Raw genomic sequence first — 11755 nt, 5'->3', positions numbered from 1 at the left:
TCCTAGTTGATCTTTCCAGTGGTTCTTTATTGCAGTATAAGCTAAGAATATATATTCTTATTTCTTCCTTTTCCTTTTAAAAAAGAATATATATATATATATCTTGTTTATTTTCATTTAACAATATATCCTAGGGCACCTTTCATGAATTACTCTGTGACCCTCTCTTTTTTATAGCTGCATAATATTCCATAATGTGGATGAACTACACTATTCCCAATGATCAACACTGAAGATTATTTCCAAACTGTTACAACAAACAGGTTTTGTATGCATCATTTCATATAAGAGTATCTGTAGGCTTAACAATAAAATGATAACCAAATTTAAAAAACGGGCAAAGTATTTGAATAGACATTTTTCTAAAGAAGATATACAAATGGAGGATAAGCACATGAAAAGATGGTTACCTCCACTAGCCATAAGAGAAATCAAAGCAAAACTACAATGAGCTATCACTTCACACTCACTAGGATAGTATAATTAAAAAAAGACAGACAATAGCAAGCATTGGTGATTTAGTCTGTTCTGGCTATTTTAACAAAATACCACAGACTGGTTGGTTTAACAATAGACATTATTTCTCAGGGTTCTAGAGGCTGTGAAGTCCAAGATCAAGGTGTTGGGCAATTTGATTTCTGGGGAGCCTCTCTTGCTGGCTTGTGGATAGCAGCTGTCTTTGATGTGTGCTCCCATGGACTCTGTGCATACACACAGGCATACACACAGAGAGAATGCTGCTGTCTCTTCTTCTTCTAAGAGTACTTACTAGTCTTAAATAATTAGTCTCCTACCCTCGGGCTTCCCTTGTGGCCCAGCTGGTAAAGAATCTGCCTGCAATGTGGAAGACCTGGGTTCAATCCCTGGGTTGAGAAGATCCCCTGGAGAAAGGAACAGCTACCCACTCCAATATTCTGACTTAGAGAATTTCATGGACTGTATAGTCCATGGGGTTGCAAAGAATTGGACATGACTAAGCGACTTTCACTTTTTCACTATGACCTCATTTAATCTTTCACCTCCTCACAGGACTATCTCCAAATATAGCCGTACTAGGGATTAGGGCTTCAACATATGAACTTGGGAGCTGGTGGGGTTGGGCGGGGGCAGGAGACAAATAATCAATCCCTAACAGTTGGTGAAAATGTAGAGAAATTGGACCTCTCATACATTGCTGGTGGGAAGGTAAAATGGTGCAACCACTTTGGAAAACAGTTTGGAAGGTCTTCAAAGTGCTAGACATGGAATTATCATTTGACTCAGAAATTCTGCTGCTATATATACTCAGGAGAAATGAAAACATTATGTCCACACAAAATCTTGTTACATGGATGCTTATAGCAGAATTGTTCTTTTTTTGGCTTTTACTTACTTTATTTTGAAATAGTTATTGGAGTATAGTTGATTTATAGTGCGGTGTTAGTTTCAGGTATACAGCAAAGTGAATCAGTTATACATATACATATATTTACTCTTTTTTTAAGCATCAGGCAGGAGATGGCAAGAGTGAACACTGATATTTTAGGAACCAGTGAATTAAAATGGATGGGAATGGGTGAATTTAATTCAGATGACCATTCTATCTACTACTGTGAGTAAGAATCCCTTAGAAGAAATGGAGTAGCCTTTACAGTCAACAAAAGAGTCCAAAAGCAGTACTTGGGTGCAGTCTCAAAGATGACAGAATGATATCAGTTCATTTCAAAGGCAATCCATTCAACATCACAGTAACCCAAGTCAATGCTCCAACCACTAATGCTGAAGAAGCTTAAATTGAACCATTCTATGAAGACCTACAGGACCTAGAACTAACACCAGAAAAAGATGTCCTTTTCATGATAGGGGATTGAAATGCAAAAGTAGGAAGTCAAGAGATATTTGGAGTAACAGGCAAGTTTGGCCTTGAAGTACGAAATTAAGCAGGGCAAAGGCTAAGGGAGTTTTGCCAAGAAAATGCACTGGTCATAGCAAACATCCTCTTCCAACACAAGAGATGACTTTACACATGGACATCACCAGATGGTCTATACTGAAATCAGATGAATTATATTATTTGGAGCTGAAGATGGAGAAGCTCTATACAGACAGCAAAAACAAGACCTGGAGCTGACTGTGGCTCAGATCATCAGATTCTAAATGCAAAATTTAGGCTTAAGTTGAAGAAAATAAGGAAAACCACTAGGCCATTCAGGTATGACCTAAATCAAATCCCTAATGATTTTACAGTGGAGGTGATGAATAGATTCAAGGGATTAGATCTGATAGACAGAGTGCCTGAGAACTATGGATGGAGGTCTGTAACACTGTACAGGAGGTGGTGACCAAAACCATCCCCAAGAAAAAGAAATGCAAGAAGGCAAAGTGGTTGTCTGAGGAGGCCTTGCAAGTAGTTGAGAAAAGGAGAGAAGAGAAAAGCAAAATATATCCAACTGAATGCAGAGTTCCAGAGAATAGTAAGGAGAGATAAGAAAGCCTTCCTCAGTGATCAATGCAAAGAAATAGAGGAAAACAATAGAATGGGAAAGACTAGAGATCTCTTCAAGAAAATTGGAGATACCAAGGGGGGATTTCATGCCAAGATGGGCACAATAAAGGATCAAAATTGTAAGGCCCTAACAGAGGCAGAAGAAATTAAGAAGTGGCAAGAATACACAAAACTATACAAAAAAGGTTTTAATAACCCAGATAACCATGATGGTGTGATCACTCCACTAGAGCCATACGTCCTGGAGTGTGAAGTCAAGTGGGCCTTAGGAAGCATTACTGCAAACAAAGGTAGTGGAGGTGATGGAATTCCAGCTGAGCTGTTTCAAATCCTAAAAGATGCTGCTGTTAAAGTGCTGCACTCAGTATGTCAACAAATTTGGAAAACTCCGCAGTGGCCACAAGACTGGCAAGGTCAGTTTCCATTCCAATCCCAAAGAAGCGCGATGGCAAAGGATGTTCAAACTACCATACAATTGTATTCATTTCACATACTAGCAAGGTTTTGTTCAAAATCCTTCAAGTTAGGCTTCAGCAGTATGTTAACCGAGAACTTCCAGACTTATAAGCCAGGTCTCAAAGAGGCAGAGGAACCAGATGTCAAATTGCCAACATTCATTGGATCATGAAGAAGCAAGGAAATACCAGAAAAACATCTACTTCTGCTGCAGTGACTATGCTAAAACCTTTGGCTGTGTGGATCACAACAAATGTTGAAAACTCTTGAACAGGTGGTAGTACCAGACCACCTTGCCTGTCTCCTGAGAAACCTGTATGAGGATCAAGAAGCAACATTTAGAACTGGACATATAACAACTGACTGGTTCAAACTTGGAAAGGAGTATGACAAGGCTATATATTGTCACCCTGCTTATTTAACTTATATGCAGAATACATCATACAAAATGCCAGGCTGGATGAAGCACATGCTGGAATCAAGATTGCAGGGAGAAACATCAACAACCTCAGATATTCAGATTATACCACACTAATGGCAGAAAGTGAAGAGGAACTAAAGAGCCTCTTGATGAAGGTGAAAGAGGAGAGTGAAAAACTGACTTGAAATTCAACATTCAGAAAACTAAGATCATGGCATCCATTCCCATCACTTCATGGCAAATAGAAGGGGGAACAATGGAAGCAGTGACAGATTTTACTTTCTTGGTCTCTAAAAGCACCTCGGACAGTGACTGCAGCCATGAAATTAAAAGACGCTTGCTCCTTGGAAGAAAAGTTATGACAAACCTAGACATTACATTAAAAAGCAGAGACATCACTTTGCTAACAAAGGTTCATATTAGTCAAAGCTATGGTTTTTCCCGTAGTCATGTACAGATGTGAGTGTTGGGCCATAAAGAAGGCTGAGCACCAAAGAATTGATGCTTTTGAACTGTGGTGCTGGAGAAGACTCTTGAGTCCCATGGACTCCAAGGAGATCAAATCAGTCAATCCTAAAGGAAATCAATCCTGAATGTTCATTGGAAGGACTAATGCTAAAGCTAAATCTCCAATACTTTGGCCACCTGATACGAAGAGCCAACTCATTGGAAAAGACCCTGATGCTGAGAAAGATTGAAGGCAGGAGGGGAAGTGGACGACAGAGTATGAAATGGTTGAATGGCATCACCAACTCAATGGACATGAGTTTGAGTAGGCTGTGGGAGTTGGTGATGGACAGGGAAGCCTGGCATGCTGCAGACCATGGGGTCTCAAAGAGTCAGACACAACTTAGAAACTGAATAATAATTCTTTTTTTAAAAGATTTTTCCCCCATATAGGCCATTATAGAGTAAACATTGTTCTTAAGAGCCCCAAAAGAGAAAGAATCCAAATGTCCATCAAGTGATAATGGATAACATTGTTCTTAAGAGCCCCAAAAGAGAAAGAATCCAAATGTCCATCAAGTGATAATGGACAAACATGTCATATAGCCACACAATGGAATATTATTCAGCAATAAAGTACTGATACTTGCTACAACATAGATGAAAGATGGAAGTGTCATGGTAAGTGAAAGAAGCCAGTCGCAGAGGCTCACCTATTACATGATTCTACCTATGTGGAATGTCCAGAATAGGAAAATCTATATAGAGAGAAATTAGACTAGTGGTTCTCTAGGGCCGAGGGAATTGGTAGGAAATGGGAGTGTCTACTAATAGGCATGGGCTTCCCAGGCGGTGCTAGTGGTAAAAATCTGCCTGCCAGTGCAGGAGACTCAAGAGATGCAGGTTCAATCCCTGGATCAGAAGGATCCCCCGGTGGAGGGCATGGAACCCAGTCCAGTATTCTTGCCTGGGAAATCCCACAGACAGAGGAACCTGGCAGGCCACAGTCCATGGGGTCACAAAGAGTTGGACATAACTGAGCACTGAGCACCCTAATAAGCATAGAGTTTCTTTGGGAGGGAGGTAGAAGTCTTTCAAAATTAATTCTGGTAATGGTTGCACAACTCTGTGAATAATCATTGAATTTTGCATGTTAAATGGTGATTTGTGGGATACAGGAATTGCATCTCAAAAAACCCATTGAAAAACAGAGTTCCAGAACTGGGATTGCTGGGTGAAAGGATAAATACATTTAAGTTTTTTATAAATACTGACAAATTTGGCTCTATGAGGTTACAGTTGTCCCTCAGTATCAGCAGGGAATTGATTCTAGGACCCACCTGGAAATCTGAGGATGCTCGAGTCCGATAGTTGGCCGTCCTATCTGCTGGTTCCACATCTATGTATTCAACCAATCACAGACCATAAACATAAACAGGCTCTGCAGTTGGTTTCATCTGTGGATTGGAAGCTGTGAAGATCCAACCATATTACATTTTTGACTACCACTAGCAATACAGGTCGGAGAAGGCAATGGCACCCCACTCCAGTACTCTTGCCTGGAAAATCCCATGGACGGAGGAGCCTGGTGGGCTGCAGTCCATGCTAAGGGTCAGACACGACTGAGCAACTTCACTTTCACTTTTCACTTTCATGCATTGGAGAAGGAAATGGCAACCCACTCCATTGCTCTTGCCTGGAGAATCCCAGGGATGGGGGAGCCTGGTGGGCTGCCGTCTATGGGGTCGCATGGAGTCGGACACGACTGAAGCGACTTAGCAGCAGCAGCAGCAGCAGCAATACAGGTGCACCTTGGAGATATCGCGGGTTGGTTCCAGATCACCACAATAAAGTGAATATTGAAATAAAGTAAATCATATGAATTTTTTTGGGTTTCCCAGTGCATATAAGAGTTATTTTTACATTTTACTGTAGTTTATTAAGTATGTAGTTTATTAGTATGTCAAAACAATAATGTACATGCCTTAATTTAAAAATATTGCTCAGAAATGCTAACCATTATCTGTTGTTATTGCTGTTCAGTTGCTAAGGCTCCCCTGACCTCCACTCTCTCCCGGAGTTTGCTAGAATTCATGCCCATTGAATAGGTGATGCTATCTAACCATCTCATTCTCTGCTGTGCCCTTCTCCTTTTGACTTTAGTCTTTCCCAGCATTGGGTATTTTCCAATGAATTGACTGTTTGCACCATTATCTGAGCCTTCAGCTAATTATAACCTTTTTGTTGGTGGAGGCTTTGAAGTACTGTGAAAATTACCAAAATATGACAGAGACACGAAATGAACAAATGCTGTTGGAAAAATAGTGGCTATGGACTTGCTTGATACAGCGTTGCCACAAACCTCAAATTGTAAAGAAAAGTGCAGTAATGTAAAGCACAGCAAATCAAGGTGTACCTAGACATGAAAATGCAAGGCAAGTACTATTATCTCTTTTGTTTTACTCCTCAAGTATTATATACTTGAGGAAACTGTAATATGGACAATCCCAGATCACATAACTAATAATACCCTAACTGTAGGTGAAATCTGGATTATCAGACTCCAAAGCTTATGCTGTGTTGCACCATATTCATTGGTTATTTTTCCAACAATCATTTCAAAAAATGATCTTCTAAAAACAACAGCTTTTGCTTGTATAAATTTTCTCTATTATTTTTCTGTTTTCTATTTCATTGATTTATGCTCTATTCTTTGTTATTCTTTTCTTCTGCTGATTTGGGTTTAATTTACCCTTGTCTTTATAGTTCTTAAGGTCAAAGCTAATGACACTGATTTAAAATCTTTCTCTTTTTCTCATTATAGGTACTTAGTCCTATAAATTTCCCCCTAACTTCTGTTTAACTGTGATTTCACAAATTCTAATATATTGTATTTTCATTTTCATTCAGTTCATGATATGAATGTCCCATCTAATTTCTTCTTTGACCCACGGGTTATTTAGCTGTATCTTATGAAGTTTCTAAATATTGGGGGGATTTTCCAGATATCATATTGTTGTATGATATTGTGATATCATATTTTCCAGATATCACAAATCATATGTGTGTACTCAATTGTGTTCGACTCTTTGACACCCCACAGCCTGTAGCCCGCCAGACTTCTCTGTCCATGGCATTTTCCAGGCAAGAATACTGGATCAGGTTGCCATTTCCTACTCCAGGGGATCTTCCTCACCCAGGGATTGAACCTGTGTCTCCTGCCTCTCCTGTATTAGCAGGCAGATTCGTTACCACTGCAACATCTAGGAAGCCCCTTTTAATTTCCTCTTGTTAAAGGAGAGACATGAGGTATTGTATGGAAGGCACTTCAGAAGGAATGTGCTTAAGTGCTTTTTGCTGTTGTTTATTCGCTAAGTTGGGTCCAATTCTTTGGCGAGCTCCTGGACCATAGCCCCCCAGGCTCCTCTGTCCATGGGATTTTCCTAGGCAAAAATACTGCCGTGTGTTGCCATGTCCTGCTCCAGGGAATCTTTCTGACTCAGGGATTTGAGCCTGTATCTCCTGCATTGTCAGGTGGACTCTTTACCACTGGGCCACCAGGGAAGCCTGATCTTTGAATTAATTCCACTGTGGTCAGAAAACATACTTTGACTAAAAGTAAATTTATTGAAACTATTTTTATGGTCAGAATATGACCTATCTTGGTAAATGTTTTATATGCACTTTAAAAATATGTATTCTACTATTGTTGGGTGAAGTTTTTATAAATGTCAATTAGGCTAAATTGGTTGTTCTAATTTACTGTATCCTTACTGATTTTCTGCCTTCTTGGTGTATTGTTTATTGAGAAAGGGATATTGAAATATTTCCAAATATAATTGTGTATTTTTCCAATTTCCCTTGCAATTCTACCAGCTTTTACAGAATTTAAGTTTATACTTTATTTAAATTTATAAATGGGTTTCTGCAGGCAATACATGGTTGGATCTTGCTTTAGATAAGCAGTCTGATAATCTTTTAATTGTGGTTTTTAGACCATTTACATTTAGTGTGATTATTGACATGATAAATTTAAATCTGTCTTCTGGTATTTGGTTTCTGTTTGTCTCAGTGTTCTTCAATCCCTTTTCCTTCTTTTTCTGATTGGGTATTTTTTTTTTTTAATTTCATTTCCCTTACTGGCTTAATTAGCTGTATTTTTAAAGTGGTTACTTTGGGGTTTATAGTATACATCTTTAACTTATCCTACTCTACCTTCAGTTAATATTATACCATTTCCTGTTTGGAAAAGGGATCTTATGACAGTATGAGATCTCCCATCTCCCAGCTTTTATGCTATTTTTGTCACACATTTTATTTCTATGTATTTTGGGTTTATAATATAAAAATATCTTTGTTTTAACCATAAATTATGTTTATGCATTGGTTTAAATTTAAACCAATAAATTATGTTTTCTCATTTTACACACAAAAAGTATTTGATATTTCCCCACATACTCACCATTTGCAGAGGTCTTCATTTTTTTGTGTAGCTTCATATTTCCGTCTGGTATCATTTTCCCTTCTGTTTCAAGGGCTTCCTATAATATTTCTTACGGTGCAGGTCTGCTAGTGATTAGTTTTTTTCATTTTGTAAAGAGTATTTTACCATTGTTTTTAGATAAATTTTCACTGGATATGGAATTCTAGATTAATGGATTTGGTTTGATTATTGTCTTTACTTTCTGTACTATAAAGATAGTTGTACCACTGTCTTCTGACTTGAATTCTTTCCAATGGGAAGTCTGCTGTCATTCTTATCTTTATTCCCTGGTATATGTGTCTTTGTCTTCGACTGCTTTTCAGATTTTCTCTTTGTCACTCGTTTTAAGCAACTCTATTATTATAAAGTTATAATAATAAACTTTCATTGGTAAAGTTTTATTCATGTTTCTTGTGCTTGATTTTCATTGAGATTTTTGAATCCATGGTTTATGGTATTTATCAAATTTGGAAAAATTTAAATTATTTACTTGGGTGTTCTCCTGCTCCCCTCTTCCTTTGAAAAATGAAAGTGAAAGTCACTCAGTTGTGTCCAACTCTTTGTGACCCTGTGGACTATACAGTCCATGGAATTCTGCAGACCAGAATACTGGGGTGAGTAGCCTTTCCCTTCTCAAGGGGATCTTCCCAACCCAGAGATAGAACCCAGGTCTCCTGCATTACAGGCAGATTCTTTACCAGCTGAGCCACAGGTAAGCCCAAGAATACTGGAGTGGTAGCCTCTCTCTTCCCCAGGGGATCTTCCCGACCCAGGGATCGAACTAGGGTCTCCTGCATTGCAGGCAGATTCTTTACCAACTGAGCTATCAGGGAAGCCCTACTGGGGACTCCAATTACATGTGATGTAACTCCTCTTGGAGTTGTTCCACAGTTCATTGATAATCTGTCCATTAAAAAGTTTTTTTCCTCTCTATGTTTCATTTTAGATACTTTCTATTGCTATGTCTATGAATTTACTAATCTTTTTTTCCTGTGTGATCAAATTTGCTGTTAATCCCATCCTGTGTATATATATTTTTCAAACATTGCATTTTTTAATCTCTAGAAATTTAATTTGGGCTGTTTTTCCTAGTGTCTATTTAACATGATCAATCTCTAGCTTCCTGAGCATGTGGGATATAGTTATATTGTTTTAATGTCCTTGTATACTAATTCTATCTCCTGTTATGTGGCGGTCTGTTTCTATTGATTAACTTTTCTCCTCATTGTAGGTTGCATTTTCCTGCTTTTTGGCATGCATGGTAGTTTTCTGCTGGATGCCAGATGTGAATTTTACCTTGTTGTGTGCTGGCCATTTGAGCATTGTATATTCAGTATTCTTGAGCTTTGTTCTAGGATGCAGTCATGTTACTAAAAAAGAGTTCATTTCTGCTGAGACTTGCTTTTCAACTTTATCAGGCAAAACAATTACCTTTTTTTCCACTACTGAAGCAATACTCTTCTGTGGAATCAACTTGATGCCCCACAATTTATGAGGCTTTCTACTCTGGTTGGTAGGAATACAAACCATTCCAGGTCTTGTGTGTACTTTGGAAATTGTTTCCCTTGCTTCTTTGAGATGCTCTTTCCTCAAACTTGGGTAGTTTCTTCACATACAAGTGCTATTAAGTATTCAGTTGAAGGCTTGAGGGGAACTCTCTTCAGATTGTTGAAGCTCTCTTCTCTGCAGTTCTCTGCCCTGTGAACTCTAGTTGCTTTGGCCTCCCCAGACTCCTTGCTCTGCCTCCTCAAAGCGAGGAGACAGCTGGGACCCTGCTCCCTGTGCTGCAGCCTGGAAACACTCCCCAGGCAGAAGCTGGCAATCGTAGGGCTCACCTCATTAGTTTCTCCTCTCTCAGGGATTGCTATTTTGTGCTGCCTGATGTTCAGTGTCTGAAAACTGTGGTTTTATTTACTTTATCTATCTTTTCAGTTGCTCGAGACAGAGGGTAAATCCACTCCCTGTTGTCTGATCTTCCCAGAAGCCCTATAATTATATTTTCACATTTAATTATCACTATAATCTTATATATTAAGTAAGATTATCCCCATTTTACAGATTGAGAAGAATTGGGACTTAAAGAATGAGTTATAGTAGAGCTGAGAGATAGAATAATATAATAGATAAAAAGATGGATTATGTAACCAAACTTCTGGCTTTGACTCTCAGATTACTCAGTTATTAGTTGTGTGATATTGGAAAAATTATTTAACCTCTCTGTGCCTCAGTTTCTTCACTTGTAACAATGAAAAGATAATAATAAAAGCTACCTTATAACATTGTTATGAGAATTAAATGAGATAAAACTGGCTTACAGTTACTATATAAGTATTGAAGCTATTGTTACCAAGTAGAATAGTTAAAAATCTAGAGCTGAGTGACAGACAAACATTTTGAATTCCAGCTCCATCGCTATGTACTATGGAACCTTTGCCGTGTATATCAGTCAGGGTTCAATTAAAGAAGCAGAACCATTAAAAGATTCTAACCAGGACTGCAGAGGAAAGGGAATTCTGGGAAATGTAGTCCAGCTGAGCCAAGTCGATGCATTGCAAAGCCACCACCTCAAGCTATTTACTTACTGCTCTGAGAATCAAGTTCCTTGCCTGTGAGATGGGATAACCCTCATCATTGCCTGAAATGAGAAAATGCACATGCAGCACTGGGCACATTGTCTTTCACAGGGTAGGGTTCAAGGAATGGTTCTTACCATAGCTGCTCAGGACCCCACAGCTATTAACTGCCAGAGGCATAATCTATCCCTAAAGCCTGTTGCTCTTCAACTTCACCTGTGCTGGACCTGTGCGTGTGGAAATGAGTAGAGCAGTTCCGCCCCCCAGTTCAGGAGGGAGTAAGCCAGAGACAGAAAGAAGTGTAGTATGGAGTAGGACAAGGAAAGCAGTCACTATTATTGGGAACCTTCTGTGAAGCTATGTAAGTGCTTGTGGTTCAGATGGTAAAGAGGGAGACCCGGGTTCAATCCCTGAGTCAGGAAGATCCCCTGGAGAAGGAAATGGCAACCGACTCCAGTATCCTTGCCTGGAAAATTCCGTGGACTGAGGAGCCTGGCAGGCTACAGTCCATGGGGTCACAGAGTCGGTCATGACCAAGCAACCTAACATCTTAACTTCTGTGAGGTTGACTCTGAGCTGGATTCCCTACACGGAGAAAGAAGAGGAAGGATCCAGGATTCACTGCATACCTACTGGGTGCCAGGCAGTCCACATGATGATCACACTGAAGCACCACAATTGGAAAATGAGCTGGATGTTATTATTACCCCCAAAATACAGATAAAGGAACTAAGACCCAGAGAGATTAAGTCATCTGCCTTGGGCCACAGAGTGGGCCAGTGACAGAGCCCCTGGTGTTTCTGGAGATGGCTGGAATGGTAGGGGAAGCTGTGCCTTGGGGTGTGCCCTAGGACATGGGGATTCCTCTGAGCTCAGAAGCCACTGCGGGC

This window comes from Bos taurus, chromosome 3 (genome assembly GCF_002263795.3).
Source record: "Bos taurus isolate L1 Dominette 01449 registration number 42190680 breed Hereford chromosome 3, ARS-UCD2.0, whole genome shotgun sequence".
Taxonomy (NCBI): domain Eukaryota; kingdom Metazoa; phylum Chordata; class Mammalia; order Artiodactyla; family Bovidae; genus Bos; species Bos taurus.
The sequence above is the reverse complement of the archived record's forward strand: the minus strand, read 5'-3'. Positions refer to the sequence as shown.